Here is a 22,341-nt window from a genome sequence, read left to right as displayed (position 1 = left end):
TGTACAGCAAATCATGAGGTTAGTGTCTTCAGAATTTACTCTAATTAATGCCACTGTAAAATAGAAAAAAGCATATTGCTGGCTCAATACTAAATGTTTTGCAAAGAATATATAATTATTCCTTGGGAATCAGTCCAATATTTTATAGGGTGAATAAACAAGGTCTTGAAATAGGCAAAGGACTTGAGTAATACTAGGAAGCAACTGAGGAATAGGGGTCCCAGGGTGTCACTTATCTTTCCTGCCACACTGTCCACCACTAGGCACCCGACTTTGGTGTGCTGACCCAACTTCCTGCTTTCTAGAAAACAGAATCTTGTTTTGAAGAGTTTCAGGAAGACCCTAAAGGCTGGAGAGTGCAGATCAGAAAGCACAGGCACATGTTATCAGTGGGAAGGCAAGACCTCAGGTCTGCATGGGTCGTAGAAGAGAGTCCAGTAATGGTGCGGTGAGGGCAGCAGGACCAGATTCAAGCAGGTGGGAAGTCACTTCAGACAAAATAGAGAACTAGAGTGGTACGGTGGGTGATCAGATCCAAATTTTATGGTTTTTGTGGGCTTGGAGGCAGCTTGGGGTACATGACAGGAATACATCTGCAGTCTTATGTGACCCTAGAACCTCTCTCAGATCAGGGGACGTTTGTGGGGAGCTAGCAGCCATGACTGGCATCATATGAGGGGTGTGTCCTGTCTGCTTGGCTCCACTGAATGAGACCGTGTAGGGGTTGGGGCACCTCTAAACTTGTCTTAGAGGGTCACTCCTTCTTTCCAGTAAACAGCCTGTGGGCAAGGATGTGAAAGAGGCTGACAAAAACTGCTGTGGTCAAAAAAGCATTTTCCTCTTCAGAACTTCACCTTCAGAACTTCAGAAGAATAGTAGATAATACTTCAGAGCTTAGTAGATACACTTCAGAACTTCAGAAGAAGAGTAGATAATCATGTTGCTGTGGTTCAGATGTTTAATGTCTCTCAAACCCCAAATCTTGGTCCCAAAGGAGGTGCCATTTTAGAGGTGGCGGAATCTTTAAGAGGCAAGACTTAGGAAGTATTTTGGCCACTGGGAATGTGTTCTTGAAGGGCATAGTGGGAATCCAGCCTTTTCTTCTTTTGCTTTTTGTTCCCTGGCCATCAGGTGAGTGGTTTTTCTCTGCAGCACAGCCCTGCCATGATCAGTTGCCTCATCACAATCCTAAAAGTCATGAGTCTAGCATAGAAAACACTGGAATTGCTAAAATCATGAGCCTAAATACACCTTTCCTCTTTATAAATTGATTGTGTCAGGCATTTTGTTATACTGATGGAAAGCTGACTAATACAGGAAATTTGCATTAAGAAGTGTGGCTATTGACTATAACTATATATCTGACAACGTGGAGGAGACTTTGGGATTAGTTTATGGAAGAAATTGGAAGATTGGAGAAGCAGGCTAGAAAAACCCCTAATTTTGTTTGTGCAGCTTAATGTGTGATTCTTTAAGGGGCTCAGAAGATCAGAATGCTGAAAGGAATATTGACAGCAAAGACTGTGCTGAGGAAGCTTCAGATGGAAAGAAGACTCTATTGGGAAGGGAACATTAGGCCCCCATGGCAAAGAATTTGGCTGATTTTGTTCATTCACTGAGATTTTGTAGGAGGCTTAACTAAAAGGTGACAGAGTAGTTTATTCAGTGGAGGGAATTTCTAGGCAGCATAGCATTCAGGTGGCAGCATTTGCTTTTAATCAAATTTACAAATGAGAATAGGAAGCAAAGAAGAGCAGAGTAGAAAATTTTGAACAATTTGTAACCTGGAAGAGAGGAAACTTGATTATAATGGTGTAGTCAAGGAGTATGTAGTTGCTAGTGCCATAAAAAGAAGCTATGTGCCTTTGGGACAATAGGAAGGATAACTGGAGCACATGTCAGGAATTTGCGGGGGCACCACATTTCATCACAGACTTTAAAGGTGTAGAAACAAAAATTTGTTTATAAAACATTCTGGAGATTAATCATTTGGGAAAAGAGCTTCCAGGTGCTTTGCTGGCCAAGACCACAAAGAGGATAATTTTCTTGTGTCTAGCTGGTAAGGCCCCACAGCTGCTGCAGCCCAGATATGCCGGAGTACGGCTGCAGCAAAATAACCAGGGGGTGCCAAGCAACTTGTGTACATTGATACAGCAGGAGTGGGAGCCGTTTAATGTAGGACCGGAGGGGTATATATACATTCCACACAGCTTATCTTAATTAACATAAACTAGGTACAGCAGTCAACCAATAAGGAATCTCCACACTTAATGGCTCGCTGGCGTTACTTCACAAACCACTCCCTCTGCAAAATGCCAGGCGCCATCTTGACTTGTTTACAGACTCTAACACAGATAAGCATTCATGAGAAGCTTTTTTTTTTTTTTTTTTGAAGCATGCAAAATGCAATGATTATTGTGTTATAGAGTCTCCCACCGATATTTCAAAGGAAAGCCTGGAAGGCCAGTTGGTATGTTGTAGGATTAGGGTACCTGCAAGTGGTCCCTGATACAAGTGATGTATGAAGCTGAAGGAGTGAAACCAAAGCTGCCATGGAGACCCCAGAGAGGCAGAGATGCCAGCAATATGCAATGACTTCCAAAGGAACCTGTAGGCAATGGGCAAAACTTGCCTGAGACAGACCACGCGTTATGCAATGTCCGTAACGACAGGCTGTCCATGCCCTTAGGAGTTCATAGTCCTCCACAGTGTGCCTCAGGTACCAGACATGGAGATTTAGAATTTAATGTTTGCCCTTCTAGGATTCAGTCTTGCCTTGAACTGATGCCTCTTTTCTATTTCCCTATTTCTACGTTTTAGCATAAGAGTGTTTGTCCCGTCTTTCCCACTATGTGTCTTGGAAGTATATAACTCTTGTTTTGATGTTTTATAGGGATTCACAGTTGAGTTTGCCTTGTCTAGGGAGAGATTTTGGACTTTGATTTTTAAGCAGCGCTGTAACAGTTTAGACTTCAGAGACTCTTGGGGACTTGCTAAATGCAATTTGCATGGCTAGATGGGTGTGATCCTTTTGGAGCCAGTGGCAGAATGATATGGATTAGGTCTTGAAATTCTCCCAAAGCCGGTATGTTAAAGTCTTGATTCCTGGAATGGAATTATTGGGAAGTGGTGCAACCTTCAAGAGGTGAGGCCTATTGGGAGGACTTTAAGTCATTGGGGCATGTCCTTGAAGGGGATAGGGGGATCTTAACCTCTTCCTTCTTCTTCTTTTTATTTCCTTCTTGGTCATGAGGGGAGGGGTTTTGCTCTACCACAGCTCTTGCCATCATGTACTGCTTGTCATAGGACTGAAAGCAATGGGTACTCCTTATTGTGAACTAGCTCTAAAATAGTAAGCCAAAATGAACCTTTCCCCTTATAAGTTGACTGTCTCAAGGGTTTTGTAGCAGTGACAAAAAGCTGATTAACACACACATAATGCCATGTTTGTTATACTGGGCATTGCATAATCTGGAGTGATCAAGATAGAGACCATAAGTATAAGACACTGAGAGTAACTAAAGAGATGTATTTAGCTCCTGGTTTTGGAGGTGAAAGTTCAAGTTTGAGGCCCCTTGGTTAGGTCTCTGGAAAAAGGCTCCTGGACTGTGTCACCTCATGGTGAACAGAATCATAGTGGGAAAGTGGGCAAGAGGGAAAGATCATATGGTGAGACAGAAATCCAGAGAGCAGGGAGGCGTCAGTCTTGCTCTTTCATAACAATCCACTCTCAGGAGAAACAACTCACCCTGTGAGATCCGCATTAATCACTTCCATACACCAATGACATAACTGCCCTTGCAGGAAGCCACCACCTCCTGACATCTCTGCACTGAGGATCAAGCGTCCAACAGATGAGCCCTTGGGGTACCCATTTAAATTACATACAAACCGTAACAAATATTAACAAGAAAGGACAGAGAGTAGGAGATTTTACAATTTTTCCTGTGTATGGTGTTTTAAAAAGAATATACCAATACAATTGTTTAGAAAGTGAGACTTTGCAAATTTTATTCAAAAGCATTTACGTAAACAATTTTTTTTGGGGGGGAGTGGGATATATAATGGCTATTATATACATTGTAGTTTACAGATTTATTCAAAATGGAAAAAATATTTTTATCAGTGGTATTTCATCTACAAATTTATATTTACTATTGAATATTGTCTAAATTTCTTCAGGGAAATAGTTACTTATTATCAGTAATTACTTATCATCAACCCAAAGTTGTTTTCTGTAGAAAGGGGTGTGTGTGTGTGTGTGTGTGTGTGTGTGTGTGTGAATGTGTAGGTGTTTGTGTTCATTAGAGGAATAATGGGAGCTGTCAAATTACATTAATTATTCAGAAGAAACACATTGATAAATTTTTCATGTAGGAACTTTGAGAAGTGCCAAAGGAGTAACACTGTTTTAGAAAACACATCTTCCATTTGATTTTAAAGATCTCAGCAGGTGATGAATTTGCTGCCTGACTCCCAACTCTACAAAATGAGCCATTAGGGTAATCAGTGGGGCTCCAAACTTGGAATGGGAATGGAAGGGCTGAGTAAGGATGGAAGGCTGGTGACTACTGATCAGCTGTGTTTATCCACACTGACCTAATAAATGCGATCCAGGCAGTAATTCAGGACTTTGGTGCATTGCCAAGTGCACTTGGATAAAGAGATAACTCAGGGACAGGGAAAGAAGAAAGGCCAATGTTTGCTCTCAACGTCTGGCTGTTAAAACAACTTACGTAAATCACACTGGGTTGAATAAGAAGAGGCCAATGGGCTGAGCAGACACACAGGAAAGGAAGCGTCTCAAGACATGGAGGGAGTTTTCACATCCTGTTAAACTTGAGGCTAGTGTTATTTTCTGCAGTAAAGCTATGGAAAATACTGGAAGGTCCAGGCAGGCAGTTTGAAAACAAAAATTGTGCTGCCTGTAATTGTACATCTGCCTCTTTGCCAGCATTTGTAGGAGAGAAACAGCCCAGCTGAAGATCATTTCCTCTTGCTCCAATGCCCATTTGCAAGATTGATTTTTAAAGGTCACTGGGATTGCCTGCCAGCACATTTTTATATGAGGAGACCAGCACTCTGTTTTGATGTGAGTCAGATGCATATGTGGCACCCGAGGAACAAGGAAGAGACGGGGAAGAATCAGATTCTCTTGACTCAACTGCTGTCAAACTGGAGACTCTTACACATCTGAGTACCTGATTTGGCCTGGACACACCCCACCAAAAATAAAAACAAAACAACAAAACAAACCCCCCAACTCTTTTGTGATATTTCTATACCACAGTTTTTACCCTTTGATTTTTTTTTCACTCTGATAAGCTCTTCCCTTTCTTCCCTTCCCATTTCCAATTCCTTTCTCACACTTTCTCTGTACCCTTACTATGTGTGTTGGAGACCACCCAGCTGAGCGTGCGTACCAAAATACTAGAATCACTCGACCTTATTCCTTTGTAAGCTCCTGTTTTAGTCAGCTTTTTCATCCCTGTTACCAAAACACCTAAAAGAACAACTTGGAGGAGAAAAAGTTAATTTAGGACTCACAATTTCAGAGGTCTCAGTCCACAGACAGCTGACTCTGTTTCTCTGGGCCTGAGGTCAGACAACACAACATGGGGAAAGGGTCCAGCAGAAGAAAGCTGCTCAGCTCATGGTGGGGTCAGGAAGAAGAGAGAGGAGACAAAGACAGACAGAGAACGAGGAGGAAGGGGCCACAGGAAGAATAACCCTTCCAGAGCACCCCACACACCCACGCTGTAGTGATCCACCTCCAATCACACTCCACCTGTCTACAATTGGTTACCAACCAGTCAGGCCATTCTAACTAGGATGGACAGATTAGGTCACAGCTTTTATAATCTAATAATTTCAGCTCAGAATATCCGTGCATTCACAGAAGCTTCCAGGGGTATTTTAGTCATCTTTTTTTTTCTTTCTTTCTTAAATTGCTGCAACCAAAAGACCCATCAAGAATAAAGCAAAAGAGGAAAAGTTTATTTGGTGTTTACGGTTTCAGAGGTCTCAGTCTATACATGGTCAATTCCATGCTCTGTGCCTAAAGTGAAGTAGAACATCATGGTGGAAGGATGCAACGGAGGAAAGCAGTTTAGGACATGGCAATGGGAAGCAGAGACAGCAATTCTATTCACCAGAGACAAAACACAACCCTCACCCTCCCCCCACCCCCCGGAAGCCATCCCCCCAGGGACCACCCTCCTCCAGTCACACCCTACCTGCCTATAGCTACCATCCAGTTAATCCCTATCAGGGGATTCAGGCACTGATTAGGATTAGGTTTTCCTAACACCAGCATTTCACCTCTGAACTTTCTTGCATTGTCTCACACATGAGCTTTTGGAGGAGACCTCACATCTATACCACAACAGCTCCTCATGTCACATCCTCATAAATAGGACATAAATGCAACTACTACTACACAAATCCCTCCAGTTCATTGCATGCTGGTCCCTCTCAGTAGAGATACTGCTCAGCTAGGGTTCCACTGGTGAGCTCCGTTTTCATAAACAGAAAGCCCAAAAGGTGTAATTGAGCCTCTTGGGTGAATATTTTCTAGACTATCAAACCAAATCCTGACTGCAAGAGATGCTGACAACAGAGGACCAAGTACAGATGGAGTTTAGCTATTTCCTAACAGGGACATAAGTGGCTGATGGTCTATGCTTGATAGTTGTAATGGTAAAGGTTACAACTATCAAGCATAGTTACGGCCATGAGTGTTGCTGCTGCTTTTGTTCTTAGGAGTCTGAAATTTAGACCAGACTAAAGAAAGTCAGTTTTTGTTGTTGTTGTTGTTTATTGTTTGTTTTTAGTTCTTAGAAGAAGAAAGCCAAGTCCACTTTTAGGGAGTCTGCATTTTCTGAGCTTTTCTCAAATTTTCTCCTTGAAGGTGGAGAAAATATTGCTTTCTGAGAAAAGGTACGTTCTCGCAACAACTGCATAAAGCTAAAAATAGTGGCAGTGGAACATATGAATGCCTGGAGGCAGGAGAGCCAAGCTGTAGATTCTGTCACTACATTCGACTAAAAACACCTACCTCCAGGGAGAAAGGAAACAAAATCCTAATAGGTTATATTAAAAACATGACTAGTGTAACTCCACATCATGTCCAACCACAAGAATTGAGAACTTATACTCCATGTATGTATGATATGTCAAAATGCATTCTAATGTCATGTATGACTAAACAACAAACAACAAAATTTAAAAATACAATTGGTGCATTTTTGAAAAGCAGTTGACTTTTGGTGGCAAGATTTACTTATCTTAAAAAATTATTTTGTTTTATTGATTAAAATAACTCAGAATGGATTCAATTGGCTTAGAGTTTGAACTATTAATTGATTAGATAGCTAAACAGTTTTGTAATCATAAAGTAAAAATCATAACATCCTACTATAAAGGGTAGAACCGCTATCTTCGTGATTTTTAGGAATACCGGATTTCCCTTCAGTCATTTTCTACATGGAGCAGTGGAGCTTTCAAAGAGCAAGTAGAAGAGCCAGCTGAAGGTGTTACTGAACCACCATTTCCAGCCTGGTGCTCCTTTGGAAAGTACTCTTTGGATACTAATGACAATAACACATTTTTATACATCTCCTGGTTAACATGAGTGGCCGTTATTCTAATGATGAACCCAGAGATATATATTTTTAATCCTTCATCTAAACTCATAGCCTTTCATTTTGAAGGTAAGTGACACCAATAACATTCTGCCTCCCAAGGTCCAAGTTTAACGGCAGGCTAATCCACTAGATGACATTTACAGATGTCTTAAAGCTTTTACAAAGAACGAGTAAGGCTCCCTCTTAACATCTTCACAATTGCTTTCTTTCCAGTGGTTTCCTTGGAAAACTCTCCCTGGTAATGCCTGCAAAATCATCAACTTCCCTTTATGGTCCTATATTCTATTTTTTATCATAACATTGCATTTGATCTTCTCCATGAGTTATCAATAACTGAAAAGATCATACTAATTTTTCTGATATAGTTTTTATTGGCCATACTGCCAATCTTCAAAGAGAATAATAAGAACTGCTTGAAGAAATTCTTTCTTAGTTATATTTTATACCACTGCCTAATACCTTGTAGGTTACCAATAATTATTTGTACATAGCTTAATTTTGTAATCAAACATGGTAAATATTGTCATAAACATACAGGAAAGGTGTACAAATAAGAAATAGTTGTAAGCACTAAGAAAGGAACAATACTTTAATCTCTTTAGCTATTTTTTAGGGGGGGAGGTGTACCAGGGATTTAACCCCTATTGCTTAACCACTGAGCCATATCCTCAGACCCCTCCTTTTTAAAAAAATTTTTGAGACAGGATCTCCCTAAATTGCTGAGGCTGGTTTTTGAACTTGCAATCCTCCTGCCTCAGCATTCCAAGCTGCTGGGATTCCAGGCATATTCCACCATGCCTGGCAATTTCTTTGTTTTGATGCAGTAGAAAAAGCAATAGATTTAGAGTATGTACAGCTGATTAATCCATCCATCCACCCATCCATTTTCTCTTTCATTTACTAATTTTATGACCTTAGACAAATCACAAAATAACTTAAAATTTTTCCTTTTCTTTCAATTAAGTAATGGCAATGATCCCCATCTGCTTCTAAACAAAATATTTTCTGTGAAAGTGCTTTGAATATGGCGATGTGCTCTACATTGGTAAGATATTCTCATTGGGACTAACAAAGCTGTCACTAAGAATGACCCCATTAATACAAATAAAGACCAAGAAAGTAAGAATATTCATTACTGTAGTTTTCACATTTCACATGTGCTTGAGATAACGGAAGCTAAAGATATACGTCTATTTTATTTTTGAGCCTTTTTGTTTTTTCACAGTACTAGGGATTAAAGCCAGGAGTGCTCTGAGTTATATCCCCAGACCTTTCTACTTTTTGAGAGCAGGTCTTACTAAGTTGCCAAGGCTGGCTTCTAACTTGTTATCCTTCAGCTTCAGTCTTCTAAGTTGTGGGATTGTAGGTACGTTCCAAGATGCCAAGTTTGCATAAATTTGAAAGAACTAATCATATGATGTATGATGAAGAGAATTGCATTGTTCATTTATCATCTTACAAATATTGCAGTACCAAGTTATATGCAAAGCACAATGTGTGAAAGAAAATGTTTAGAGAAAGCAACTCAAAGATAAGTCTATGTTCTCTCAAATTAAAAAAAGTCAGTCAAATTAAAAAAAATATTTTTCTATCCTTAATCATTTAAATAAAATCTGGATTATTGTCATGTTTCCACTTTCAAAACATGATACATATATATAAATAATGGTTTATTCAAGCCATTAAGGCAGGGAAACCACTCTTTCAGGCACTCCTGGGTGGAATCCCCCTGTTCGAGAATTCCCTGATCATGCTGGCCTCTATCTTGCTCACAGCCTTAGGATGAAACAGCCTCCCCGAGATGGGCATAGCCTGCCAAAGGCCAGTTAACCTGTTTACTGCAAGACACTTGCCACAATGAGAAGCAAGCATGGAGACAAGACTCCTCCCACACCCAAACCCTGTACCTACTGATCCCTTTGATCTGTACCTCTATAAATAAAGGGGAGGGTTGTTGTTTTTTTTTTTTGTTAGAAGCCAGACCCTTCTTCTGGTCTGCTCAACTGATCATGCCCCTGCTTTAAAAATATTCTTGCTTTTTGTCTTTATTTTCTGATATGTTACTTTCACAGCCTGTATTTCGAAGCCAGCCCATCCTTCCAACAGGTACCCACTTCCTCACCCATGCAGGACGTGAGGGAGAAATCCAAAGCACTGACATCATATAATGCTGTCAGCAACATTTTTAGAAGACTTCATCTGTGTCAGTAATGAGTAGTCATCCATTTGTATTATGTAATTTAATATCTGCAGCAAACCTAAAGGATAGATATTCCCATTAGACATACTAAACAACTAAGGTGACATTACTCAGACCAAAACTATTAGCGACTGTTTTGTACTCTGTCCAGATTTTGCTGTCCAAATGTGTAGACCCACCATATTGTATAAAGACGAGTATGTCAGTAATACATAATATTGATATGTAATATGTTAAAGGCAGTTGTTCTCCTGATCAGACTCTGGTCCTAACTTGTACATATCAATCATAGAAACAAATAAGAACTAGAATCCTGTAGGCATAGGAACTTTTCACATTGTCTCTCCCTTAGATCACGTTTTAGCAGCTTAAAAATAATGGCTCCATTGTACATGGAAAATATAGTCATGCTTCCAAAAAGCTGGGAAATGTTTCAAAGCGTATCATGCCTAAGCCTGCAGCAAACTCTTCTTTGACATCACCCAGTTGCAGAATGTCCCAACCTGTCTGCCTCTGTTGTGCTCAACAGAGTGATGTGGCCCAAAGAATACCACCTGCTGGGGAAGCATGTTGAGTTCCAAATGACACCAGGACTTTATCCTCACTTACCCTTCAAGTGCACATGCAATAGTTGCATAAAAATGGTGAGAATTCAAATGAGAATTTTTATTTATACCATGACAAGAGGGAAGTTCTCCTTAGCTCCATAGGAAAAAATGCAGATGTAAAGTTTTTATATTTACATAAATTAAGTTTCCATTGACATTTTTATGATAGAGAGAGATTTAAACAGATAATAGTCATGGAGAAGACCAACTTTGTTGGAACTGAGATTTGCCAAGACTGTACATAGAGTGTCTCATTCTGAGCCTGATCCAGAGGTTTCTTGTGCAGACTAGAGGAGCAAGTCTACAGTTGCCACAAGCCTGAGAGTAAGAACAAATTCAGAATTCACTTATAACTGAGGTTTAGTCTCACATTCCGCCATGCTCCCTTCTGCACAAAACTCTACATAGTACAACCTAGAATAATGCATCCAGGTGAGTCTAGGTTTAGAAGGGACCATTACTGTCACTATCCTGTTTCACTTCACTAGCATTATGTCAACAGGCCAAAATCTCTCCCTTTGTGAAGGAAAATCTAATGAACAGGAAATCAAAGATTTTTAATTTATGTCCAACACGGCTTCTCCTAAGCCATGGGAGACCTTGATTATGTCTCTTCATTTCCTCCTTTAATGAATGAGGCTTTGGAAGCTTTCTTCCAAATCTAGAAATCTCTTTTTCACTTCCTTTGAAGTTGACATGTCCATTTACCCATGAGCACCTTCATTCCTTTAGTATTTATCCGTATCCCTTCTGTTTTCACCTAATCTAAATAAATAATAAGTCTTCAAATTCACTCATTCTCTACAGAGACTTTATGTTTCAATTAGGACACAACGTATGTTTTTCCAGTTACTAAATATACTGGAACAAAGCCAAGTCTGGGATATATCAATTATTCATAGTGTTTATATTGGAAGGGAGGGATAACCATAATTGTTATAGCCTATTGAGGAGGAGGAAAGCAGAAGTACAAATCATTGCCTTGAGCTTCCTAGACCACATTTGAGAATAACATTCTGAGATCCTAAGCAGAGCTCAACACGCCCAGTACAGTAGGCCCCTCTATCTGCAGAGGATATGTTCCAAGTCTTCTAGTGGATGCTGAAATCAAGGATAGTAGCATACCTTAGATATACTAATCTTTTTTTCTATATATACATACTGACGATGAAGTTTAAAATATAAATTAGGCAAAATAAGAGAGTAACAATAAATGATAACAAAATAAAATAATTACAATGATACACTGTCATAAAAGTTATGTGAATGTGGTCTCTCTCTTCTTCTCTCAAGATGTCCTATTGTACTGTCCTGTATTTTCAGACCATGGTTGACCACGGGCAACTAATACTGTAGAAAGCAGGACTGTGGATAGTGAGGACTACAATTTTGATTCTTTCTCCATATCTTTTCTGACATTAAATTTTTATTTTATTATCATTTCTTATATTTCTTATTATCATTGATTCAATGATAGTTCAAAGATTCTTGATTGAAAAGATTAGTATATAAAATTTCATTGTTAATGATTAACAAAAAGATAAGAATACACAAATATTATAAGGTATCATTTGGAGGTCTGAGTCAGAGGAGCCTGGAAGTAGCGTCCTGATGGCAGAGCTGCAGGTACCAGCTGGCGGTCTGGTCTTGCAGGGTCCAGGTGGCGGAAAAGGGTCCTGTTCTTCAGGACTTGAGTGTGAGTCAGCCCTTTCCTTCTTCCCCAGGAAGAAACAACAAGAATGTTCTCAGAAGTTGGCCTTGATCTTGGTCTTCCAATCTCCCTAGCTTGAGAAATAACATCTGTGATATATATATATATATATATATATATATATAAAGGTATCAGTAACTTACGTTACTGTAGTATAAAACAAAACATGTTATACTACTTAATGGTTTAAAACAGATTTTGAATTATCTTAAATGGTTAAAAACAGCTTGTTTAGGTTGAGATGGCCTCATCAGTGTCACCTCGGCTGCGGACTTCTGAAGCTAAGAGATGGCCTGACCCGCAGGCGCCCTGGAGAGTGGGAGGGCGATGGATGAGCAAAGTGTGACCTGGGGAGAGGGAGGTAGGTTCAAAAGAAAGACCCATCGAGGCGAAAACATTGCCCAAAGAGGAAGTCATCAAGTTTGCCAAGAAGCCATTTTGTGAAGCACCTGTTGACTCAAGGCTTTTGATGATGAATTCATGTATGGAGACTGCAATTCTTCATAGATCTTTGCATTTGGGATACGGTGCTGTCAAACACTTCTGTGCAGCTGGGAATGCAGGCCTCTGCTTCACTTTGAAGGAAACATTAATGATTCATTTCAAGAAGATATGAAAGAACTGAGCCTCTGGTATCATGCAGATTCCTTGCATTGTCCATGGGTTAGAAGAGAGAAGAGTTGCTTCATGAGATTTGATCATTTTTTTTTTCCTGAAAAGTTCCACACAGAGCTGTCTCCCCACTGAGGCTTCCTTGCACCTCTTGTCCTAGTTCCTTCATGGCAGTTTCCCTCCTTATGGCTGAGAGGACCGAGTGACCCCTGGGTTCACACACTCTCTGGAATCACCAACACTGTGCAGTATTCTCCATGGGACTGTGGTGTTTTGCATTTGAACCCACCCTCTGACCTCTAAATGTGGTCTAGACAATTGGATTGACTCCTTCCCTCCTGAAAGACCAGTGCTTGTTTGACGCCCTTTGAAGTAAGTTATTATTTTGGATTCCTTCCACAGTAGGCAAGTCCTTGGATCCCCTGCAAGAAAGTCTTCTGGTCTGAAGGTCAGACGTGTCCAGATGTTGACTTGGAGGATATCAGCTCCTATAAGCAAGAAAGTGCAGTTGGCCCTGCACCCATTCTTCTTCATCCATGGTCCCCACCAGCTGGAAATCAAAACTATAAGGAAAGAAGTTATATCTCTATTGATAGATACTTCTCTCATCGTTGTTTCCTAGATCTTACAGCATTACTGAGGATGACACTGCCCTTTCATTGTATTATGAGTCAGAAGTCATCTAGAGATAATGGAAGTAATATAGGAAGAAGATACGCAGTGTTTATGCAAATACTCTGCCCTTTGTGTAAGAGACTTTAGCATGTGTGGACTGTTATGTTTTTGGTGGTCTTTGAACTAATCTCCCTTGGATTTCCTGTGACATTTCTGATTTCTGGACTTGAGAGTCTTCAGGACTTGAGTGTGAGTCAGCCCCTTGGGGATGTGGTAGGTGGGCAGTTGGAGCTGGTGTGCAGAACCTCAATAATGGCTTGTAAGGCCACATCCAACACTGCAAGCAGGAGCAGAGAAGGGAGCCCTCTCTCCATGTCTTAAGCTTAACTCTTGTCTTATCCAAAGTCATGACTTGTGAAATCTTGAAGAAATTGAGTTATCCCAAGAAGTTTGGATGTGCTGGGAAGCACGGGATATCATTCTATTTTGTCTCTACAATATGATGTGTTACCAGGTGGGAATTTGAAGATGTGCTTAGGCCATGGACTCTCCTTCCCTGTGAAGGGGCTTCTCAAAGCAGCCCTTTCCCCTGTTTTACCTTCTTCCTCAGGAGGACACAACAAGAACGTTCTCAGAAGTTGGCCCCTGATCTTGGTCTTCCAGTCTCCCTAGCTTAAGAAATAAAATCTGTGAGATATATATATATAAACTAGCAACATAAGTTACTGATACCTTTATATATATCAGTAACTTATGTTACTGCAGTATAAAACAAATCATGTTATACTACCTAATGGGTTAAAACAGATTTTGAATTATCTTAAATGGTTAAAAACAGCTTGTTAAATTAGAAAAGGAAGAGCTACACAAACATTTCTGTGGACACTTGTGAGAAAAAGAAAAAAAACCCACTATTTTAAAACGTTTTCAGATTTTGCCACTAGGTGGCGTGAAGAGTCCAGTTTAGCTTGGTTGTTTTGTAGCTTGGAGGAACCCAGGGAGCTTAAGGGGAGAAGAGGAAAAGCAGGGCTGGGGCTGGGGAGTGCTGGAGCTGGTGCTGAAAAGTCAAGAAACTTGGGACATTTCTGTAGTGAGTACTTTCTTCAGAAACCAACCAAGTTCTTCCTCTGTTCAAGACAACAGGGGTTCTCCCGACCTGACATCTCCTCCTCTTTAACTGGCAGGAATCCTCTTTTTCATTCCAAACTATCTTCAAAGATGAGTTTTGTCTTGAGAAGTAACCACAACACCAAAGAGGAAAAGTTGCCTCTTCAGCTATAAAACACATATAAGATAAGAGTTCACGGATATTTTACAACATGAACTAAGTACTGAAATCTATGACCCATACATTTAATCTATGTCTCTCCTTTCTTAACTTGAGAGATTCGTAAGAGTATGGAAAAAAGTGGAGTAATAGTAGAAGGCTATTCCACAGGCTTAGCTTTCTGGACCAGCACCCTTGTAAGTGTTTCAACATTTTCCATCTGGGCTGTCAACACACATCGCCAGAGCAGAGCAACATTGGCGGAAACCAATCTGGAAAATCCCCTACAGGGTATTGATTTGACCTTTCCCAAAGAAAGGTCTGGGCATGAAAGGAAAGGTCGGTTGTTCTTACTGAGAGTCAAATTCTTTGGAGTGGTTGGTTTTTCTACTGGTTTGTGGATCTGAGATTTAGCAGTCCAAAAAGGCACTTAGAAAACTTTATTTTCCTGGTAAACATTATTTACTCTCAGGACAAGTTCTGCTCTGTAGGACTATCATTAATCAGAGACATTCTTCAAGAAGTAATTTATTTATAAAATTTGAGTGAAAGAGCTGCCTAAAATATAAATATATGTGTGTTTCTTCTCAATTCACAACTAGTTCTTGATGGTATTAAGTGCTGGTTTTTAAAGTCCTAGTGATGGATACAACAGTTTTCACCTTCTACAGAGTTGTTTTTCTGCCGTGAAGATGAGTCAGTATTCCTGCGACAGCAGTTGTAGGTACAACCACATAAACATCAGAAGAAAAGCAGATCAAAGTTGCTCTAGTATTTTAAAGGAGGGTCATTAATATCTGGAAAAGGTCTTTGTAGGATGCTGAATTGTGGAGGAATCATAGATACTGAGCACGTGTAGTGACTCAATTGAACACAGAGGATCCACAATCCCAGGTTTGTTATAATAGCAAGGATAATGAAAGCAAAGATTCATTTAGCCTTTAGTATGTGCTTTTATAGACTCTACATATTTAATCTTCACAATAGCCTCTTGAGTTAGATCTTATATATTACACAAACATATATGTTTATATTATATATTGTATTATATATTATATATTTTTTCAAGTACTGAGGATTGAACCCAGGGTCTCACACATGCTAGGCAAGAACTCTACTGATGAGTTACATCTCCAGCCCACATTAGATCATATTATTACCTCTATTTTATAGATAAGAAAACTGTGGCACAGAAAGGCTAAGCAACTTACCAAGTCACAGCTATTAAATTAGCTGTGCCAGGATTTAAAAACAGCCAGATTGAATTAAAGAACCAATATCTTAATTACTACATGATGTAAGTTCAAATTGGAAGGCTGAAGATGAGCATAATTGTCCTGCTAGAAAATAAACAAACTCATCATTTTAGCACATAATTTGTTAAAGACCTCCTTTATTTGTCAATCATATATACTCAGAATACAGTTGCAAACCAGGAATCAGGGGAAAAAGTGGCTTGAGGGCAGCTAAAATGTACATATCACAAAGTCAAGACGTCATCCCACAGGTGCCAAGTTCTTGGGCAGCCATACCTGGCCCTCAGTGCAACTGTATTTCCTGCTACTGAATGTACATCACTCATCCATTATTACTGTACCACACAACTTATCTATTATCAATGTAGACAAAAATGTTTTCCAAATCTAGGGCAATTCAGATTTGGTCGTTGATATTGACATCTATATTCACAGCAGAAACTGAACTCATATAGGGTCATTTAGTGCAAGGACCCAGATCCTTACTGGTTTTAACAAACCCTAGAACCATCAACAGATGATTCCCGGCAACAGAGCTCATTAGGAAATGTTCATGCTGGTGACACCACCGAATTAATATAATGTCCCCCATTCAGATAAACAAATGCTCCAATTAAAAAATATATATCAAGCTGTATTTGACTATTGTTTCAAGAAGAAAGAATAAATACTATTTGGACAGGTGAGTGAATTTCTGTTCAAATTAGTTAATAATTTTTGAAAATGAAAAGTAGTACTTTAGAGAGAAAATACCCCACTAGAACCCAAACTCGTCTAACCATAAGTAGTATTCCCTGAAGGGCCCAAAAGGCTGAGGTTGAACCCATTCTTTATTTTTGTAAGTCAGCATGACTTCTGAGTGCTGAGCCCTTAACTGGGGAGAGCTGGTCACTACTGGGCAGACAGGTCCATCTCATAGGCTGCCATGGTGAAGAACAGCCTAGCCTTTCATGGTAAGTCCAATTCACAAAGTCTTAGCTGGGAGGCAGAGCTGATGGGGACTGGCTTTTCTTTCTACAGTATTTCAACATAGCTAATTTTACATAACAGATGTTTTTAAAAATTCACATATTAGCAATCAATGGTGTATAATTTGTTTTTGTTGTTGTTGTTAAGTATTCAGAGTCCAGATCTGTCTTGGTGCCACCTGATGAAATGATGAAATTTCAATCATGATTGTTTTAATAATGGACCAGAGGTTCCTACCTGAGAAACAAAAAATATACAAGTACCTTTCCCTCTATTACTTTAAAAACCAGCTTCCTACTGAACACATGATGATTTTAGTAGTTTATCTGCTGTAGGAGATGTGGCAAAAATGTGAAAAGCATCCCGTCAACATTCTGTTTTATTTCACATACTTACTGTGATCTCTCAGTTTTGGAAAATGAGCACTTCTTCACTAATAGCATCAATTACATCAGAATATCAGTTAAAATCTGTTTTATATTTATTTTTTTCCATCATAACTCTCTCCAGCTTAAAAAACAACAACAATAAATGAAGTCACCCCTGGAAAGCTGGGAAAACTAGAATTAGAAGGAAAACTTCTTATTAATGTGTCTTTATGACATGAGAAGACCTTGCTATCAAACTGAAAATCAAGCCATTCATACATAGACTTTTTGCTCTGGGGAAGACATCCACATCAACAAACACCAAGGACCTAGGATCCATCCTTTCCTATGTCATTGCCAGAAGAGGACACTGTTGAGGAAAAGAGAAAAGGTGGAGGATCTCAAGGAACTCAGAATCTAACAGGGGACACAGAGACTTCCAACTAACCAGCAATGCAGGAAGAGCTGTGCAAGGGCAATAGTACCAGGCAGGAAGGAGGGGAGGGAACGGAGGGAGCCATGATCAGGGTCTTTTTTTCTGGATCAGGCAACAGGCCTAGACTGCCAACCTAGCCTTACTACTTAATAATAGTGGGCCTTGGGGCCAGTTGATCTTCTCTGTGCCTTTTCTGCCAAGTGGAACTAATCACAGCTGCTTCCTTCTTGCAATGTTTTGAGAATTACAGGAGATCATGTTTAGAAAATGGAAGCCCAGTGCCAGTGTATAGTTGTCCTTAATAAATGTTAGTCAAAAGTAAAGAAAAAAAGGGATATTTTTGCAGAGGAAGAGACGCTTGAGTTTGGTGGAACAGCAACTAGCATATTATTTCTTGGGGATATAAAACAATGATGCCAACAATAAAACAGTAACAATATGTTACATTCACTAGAATGTAACATACTCCTTGAGGAGCCCAGCAATTGCAATAAATTATCTCCCAGTCTCACAAGAATGCTGAAAGATTTTATTTGTAAGTTTAGTTTTCAAAACAAAGTTTTAAAAATGGGTCAAAAAATAAGTAAATGTGGGACAGAAACTTGAACATGTGTCTTCTCACTTCAAAACATAAGCCTTTTGAACTAAAGTATATCACACATTCCCTTACTATTTTTCCTCTGGATACCTGAGGGCTTTTCTTATGTCTGTGTCAATAAAGTACTACTTTTATCCATCTTGATTGTGTATCTAAAAATAGTATCCTGATTTACCTGTCAAATTTACTTTCTTATTACCAAACTGCCCTATGGGAAAATTTAGATCTTGGGTCTTTAGATGTAAGTCAATGGTGGTATACAAAGCCACGGATTGTTCTCCAAGTAACACTAAAATCACTTTATAATGCTGTAATGGTTTTAGTGACATAAGCCTTGGGGCTCAGACAAACTATAGCAACTGCAAAACATTAACAGATGTAAATAGATTGTATCTTCAAAAGTGTTAACAGCAAGACAAATGCTAATTGGACAGTTAAAATTCATCGCAACTAAAATTTTATACTTAATTTGAAGATTAATACAGTGATGTCACTATTTTCTTTACAAAGCAACCTATTATTCCATCAAAGTAGCTAAAGTCATTAAAAATAAACATATGGATTAGGGTGAATCAATATTTTGGATTAGTGATGGGAGAATTTTGGCACACAAGGAAGATTTTCTATATCTTGCTTGCAGAAATGGCTTGAGCCTGTCACAACCTGTCTTACTGTGCAGAAGTCCAAGTCACTAATTTAGTGCAAAGGCAGTTCTGTTTTCTTGTTTCTTAAAAACAAAACAAAACAAAAAAGGAATTCTACTGCCCTGTTCCTTTTCTCTAAAAAAAAAAAAGAAGAGAAACAGCCCCAAGGTGTCTGCAAGTCTGTCGGTCGGTGGTCTGTCCTGGACAAAAGCGCCCTGTAAACATGCAAGGTATGACGCTCTGGATGTGTGGTGTGTGAACACACATCACGGACTCTCCTGCAGGACTCAGAACTTCTGCTGAAACCTTGGGGTCAAGGAACATTTCACTGGGTTTTTTTGCCCCACCACCTCCCTTCCCCAGCTCATCGGATGTGTCGCCTTTCTTAATTCTCCTGCTGCCACACCTTTGACTCACCGGGGTACATGGTTCACAGTCGAACAAGAGCAAACAGAAGGATTTTCTTCCTTGGTGGGATATGCAGAACTCGGATGTGTGTATGTATAATATATAATATATATATAAATATATATAATACTGACTTTAAAAAATCAAAATTCCCCGACATACATTTTTTTTAATCTGTGCCAAAAATGTGTTTACAGAGAAAATCTTATTTTCATACTCAGACTTTGTATCGTCACTCATTTGTATAAGTGTGCTTCAGTACAGCACGGGCCCCGCTCCCGCGACGTGGAAGTGTCACACAGCACCTGTACAAAGACTGGCCAGTCCCCTCCTCCTGTGACCCGGGCCTCTCCCCAACTTCCTAACACTTATTAATTTATGAAACTGTTTTTCTCAGCACAGTTTTGTTTTGTGTGTCCATTGGATTACAAACTTTATTAAAAAATACAAAAAAAAAAAAAAAAAGAAATGGCTTGAGCCCTTCTAATTAATTCCTGAAATTTGGATTTATTCAGTGGCCTTGTTTTATATTCCATTGCATTCTTTGCCTGAGGCCCTCTACCTCTTACATGCATTCTTTAGTAATGTTTCTATGAACTCTAAATAATGTGAGTTTCCCCAGCAATGTTGTCCTATGCCACTTTTTATTAGGTATCAGTGTTCTATGCTCATCTCTTATTGCAGTTACAGTGGTTTTACTTCTAGAATAAAAGTGTGATATGTAGATTTAAAAAAAAAGAAATTTGGATTTATTGAACAGTTTCCAAGATATATGCCATGAAAGACAAAAGAATTTTAAAATGCAAAAGTTAAATTTACTTCTCATTTTTTATTCATATAACACAATCATGTGAGGATGAGTGGTAAGAAAAAATACAAGGATTAGTTAGATACTGCCGCAGTCCAGCTGCAGCAAAATAACCGGGGGGTGATGAACAACTTGTGTAGGTTGATACAGCAGGAGTGGAAGCCATTTATTGTAGGACAGGAGGGATATTTATACATTCCACACAGCTTATCTAATTAACATAAACTAGATACAGCAGTCAACCAATAAGGAATCTCCACACTTAATGGCTCGCTGGCATTACTTTACAAACCACTCCCTCTGGCATTTTGCCAGGCGCCATCTTGACTTGTTTACAGACCCTAACATTTCTCTGGCAAAATGCCAGGTGCCATCCTGACTTGTTTACAGACTCTAACAAGATACTCCCTAGCTTCAATAGAAGTCTGACTTACATGGGGAGATGAATGGTTGTAAGCAAAGAGATAAAACAGAGAAATCAGCGCCTTAGCAGGATTGAGAATGAGGGGAGCAGGTCTCCCAAACCATAGTCCAGTCCATAAGAAACTCAATGTTCTTTCCTTTAGCATGAAAGAAGCCAGGTGGTTATTAACAATCTTTAGAGTAGTAAGGGTTTCTCTTCTTGGTCTGGGAAAGTTTAAGTAGGACCTACAGTTCAGAGATTGAGTTATGCATTCCTGATAATGCTGTGCTTGCAGTGACTTCTCAGTTTCACTGATTCTTCTTAGAAGGCCAAAAGTGAAGCTAGGGGCAAAAGGGCAGTCAGTGTAGGTCATCAATGATTGAGTCAGATTGAGGAAGAGAGGGGCTAGTTCCAAAGGAAAGAAAATAAAATGCTGATGCCTCCATAGTCCTTCCCCCTCCTCTACTTGTTGTCAAGGATACCAGTCTCCAGGGAATTTTTCCTCTCTACAAAGAGCTGTTAATGAATGAATGCCCCCTGAGTGGTTCCCTTCCTGCCTGTACCCCTGGGTGGCTTTGTTCCTGCCCCTTGATCACTCCACCTTTTGACCCACCTTTTGGTCTCTAGTCACACTAGTTGCAAGGGAAAGATAAGGTAGGACACCAAACAGGAAACAGGAAGCAGGTTTATTTGTGTATAGCCAGGTTCAGAGGACAAAACTTTTGCTGTAATCAACCAGTCCCGCTGAACCCCAAGTTCAGGTTGTTTTAGAACTTTATACTCAGAGCGTAAGTGGAAGGGCTCAGAAGTTTACAGTCTGCAGAAGTTCACACAAAAGTAGCTTTTTCTTTCACTGTTCTGGGCAAGTTAACCCTTCAAGGACAGCGCCTGAGAAGGAGAGGGCTTCTTCTCCCCTTTCTTCCCTCCCGCTGCCAGCTGTTACCAAGGAACTCAATTAGTAACATCTTTTCTTATCTTTGAAATGTAAACCTCTCTGTGATGCTCTGGACCAAGGCCAGAGGCCTAGTTAAAATAATCTGTTTTCCTTATCACACTCTGCATTTGTGAACACACTTCCCTTGAAAACCTTTACAAATTGTTATATAAAATAGTACATAAATGTTTGTGAAAAAACTAGTGAAGAGGGGCTCAGCACCTGGAGTACTGATCTCTTTCAGGCCCGTGGCCAAATTTAAAGACTGTAAGATAGAGCAACAGGAAATAGGAAGCTTAACTACACTGAACTCTTTTGTAGAGATTCTTTTGCTGATAGTCCTAAGATCAGTTATGGTGAAGATTTCTGGAGAAGCTTAATGAAGATTTTCTGTCAAGGAGGGAGTGCCACTCTAGTCACATAGGCAGGATGGGGGAGGAGAACAGAGGAAATGTAATGAGAACAAAGGAAATCCAAAATGTAAGGGGCAGGACATCCCTACTCCCTGGGACATCCAGCTCTGGGGCCTCTTCTCTTCCGAGAAGTCTCTCTCTATTGTATCCTTTAAATAAAACTTGTTTTCTACACTGGCTTTGGCATTTCTCAGGTGTTCAATCTTCACATCAGGGAAATGGCACTCAGCCCTGATTCTCATCACTGGCATCAGAAGGATGTCTGGGACATCAGGATATTTGAGTTGGCCATTGTTTCAACCTTGACAATAGTTCTGGATTTCTTTCAGAAAAAAAGACTATACTGGTCAAGGAGATGCATGCACTAAACTAATAAGAAGACATTTCTAAACTATATGAACTTAGAGGTTGACATGGGTCATATATGATTCAATATTTCTATCTT

The 22,341-nt window shown here is 39.6% G+C and overlaps 1 protein-coding gene across 1 annotated transcript in view; it reads right to left on the bottom strand.

Moving 5' to 3' along the window:
• Window positions 1-2,254: 2,254 nt before the first annotated feature.
• LOC308649636 (uncharacterized protein) overlaps window positions 2,255-22,341 on the bottom strand; it is a 166,277-nt gene continuing 146,190 nt past the window's right edge. The window contains exons 9-10 of the mRNA XM_081295357.1: window positions 20,493-20,890; window positions 2,255-2,299 (exon numbers count right to left, since the gene is read on the bottom strand). The gene's annotated coding sequence lies outside the window, so the exon portion shown is untranslated. The remainder of the gene's footprint in view (window positions 2,300-20,492; window positions 20,891-22,341) is intronic.

This window comes from Spermophilus citellus, assembly GCF_964194105.1.
Source record: "Spermophilus citellus genome assembly, chromosome: 5".
In the NCBI taxonomy this organism is placed as follows: Eukaryota; Metazoa; Chordata; class Mammalia; order Rodentia; family Sciuridae; genus Spermophilus; species Spermophilus citellus.
The sequence above is the reverse complement of the archived record's forward strand: the minus strand, read 5'-3'. Positions and strand labels throughout refer to the sequence as shown.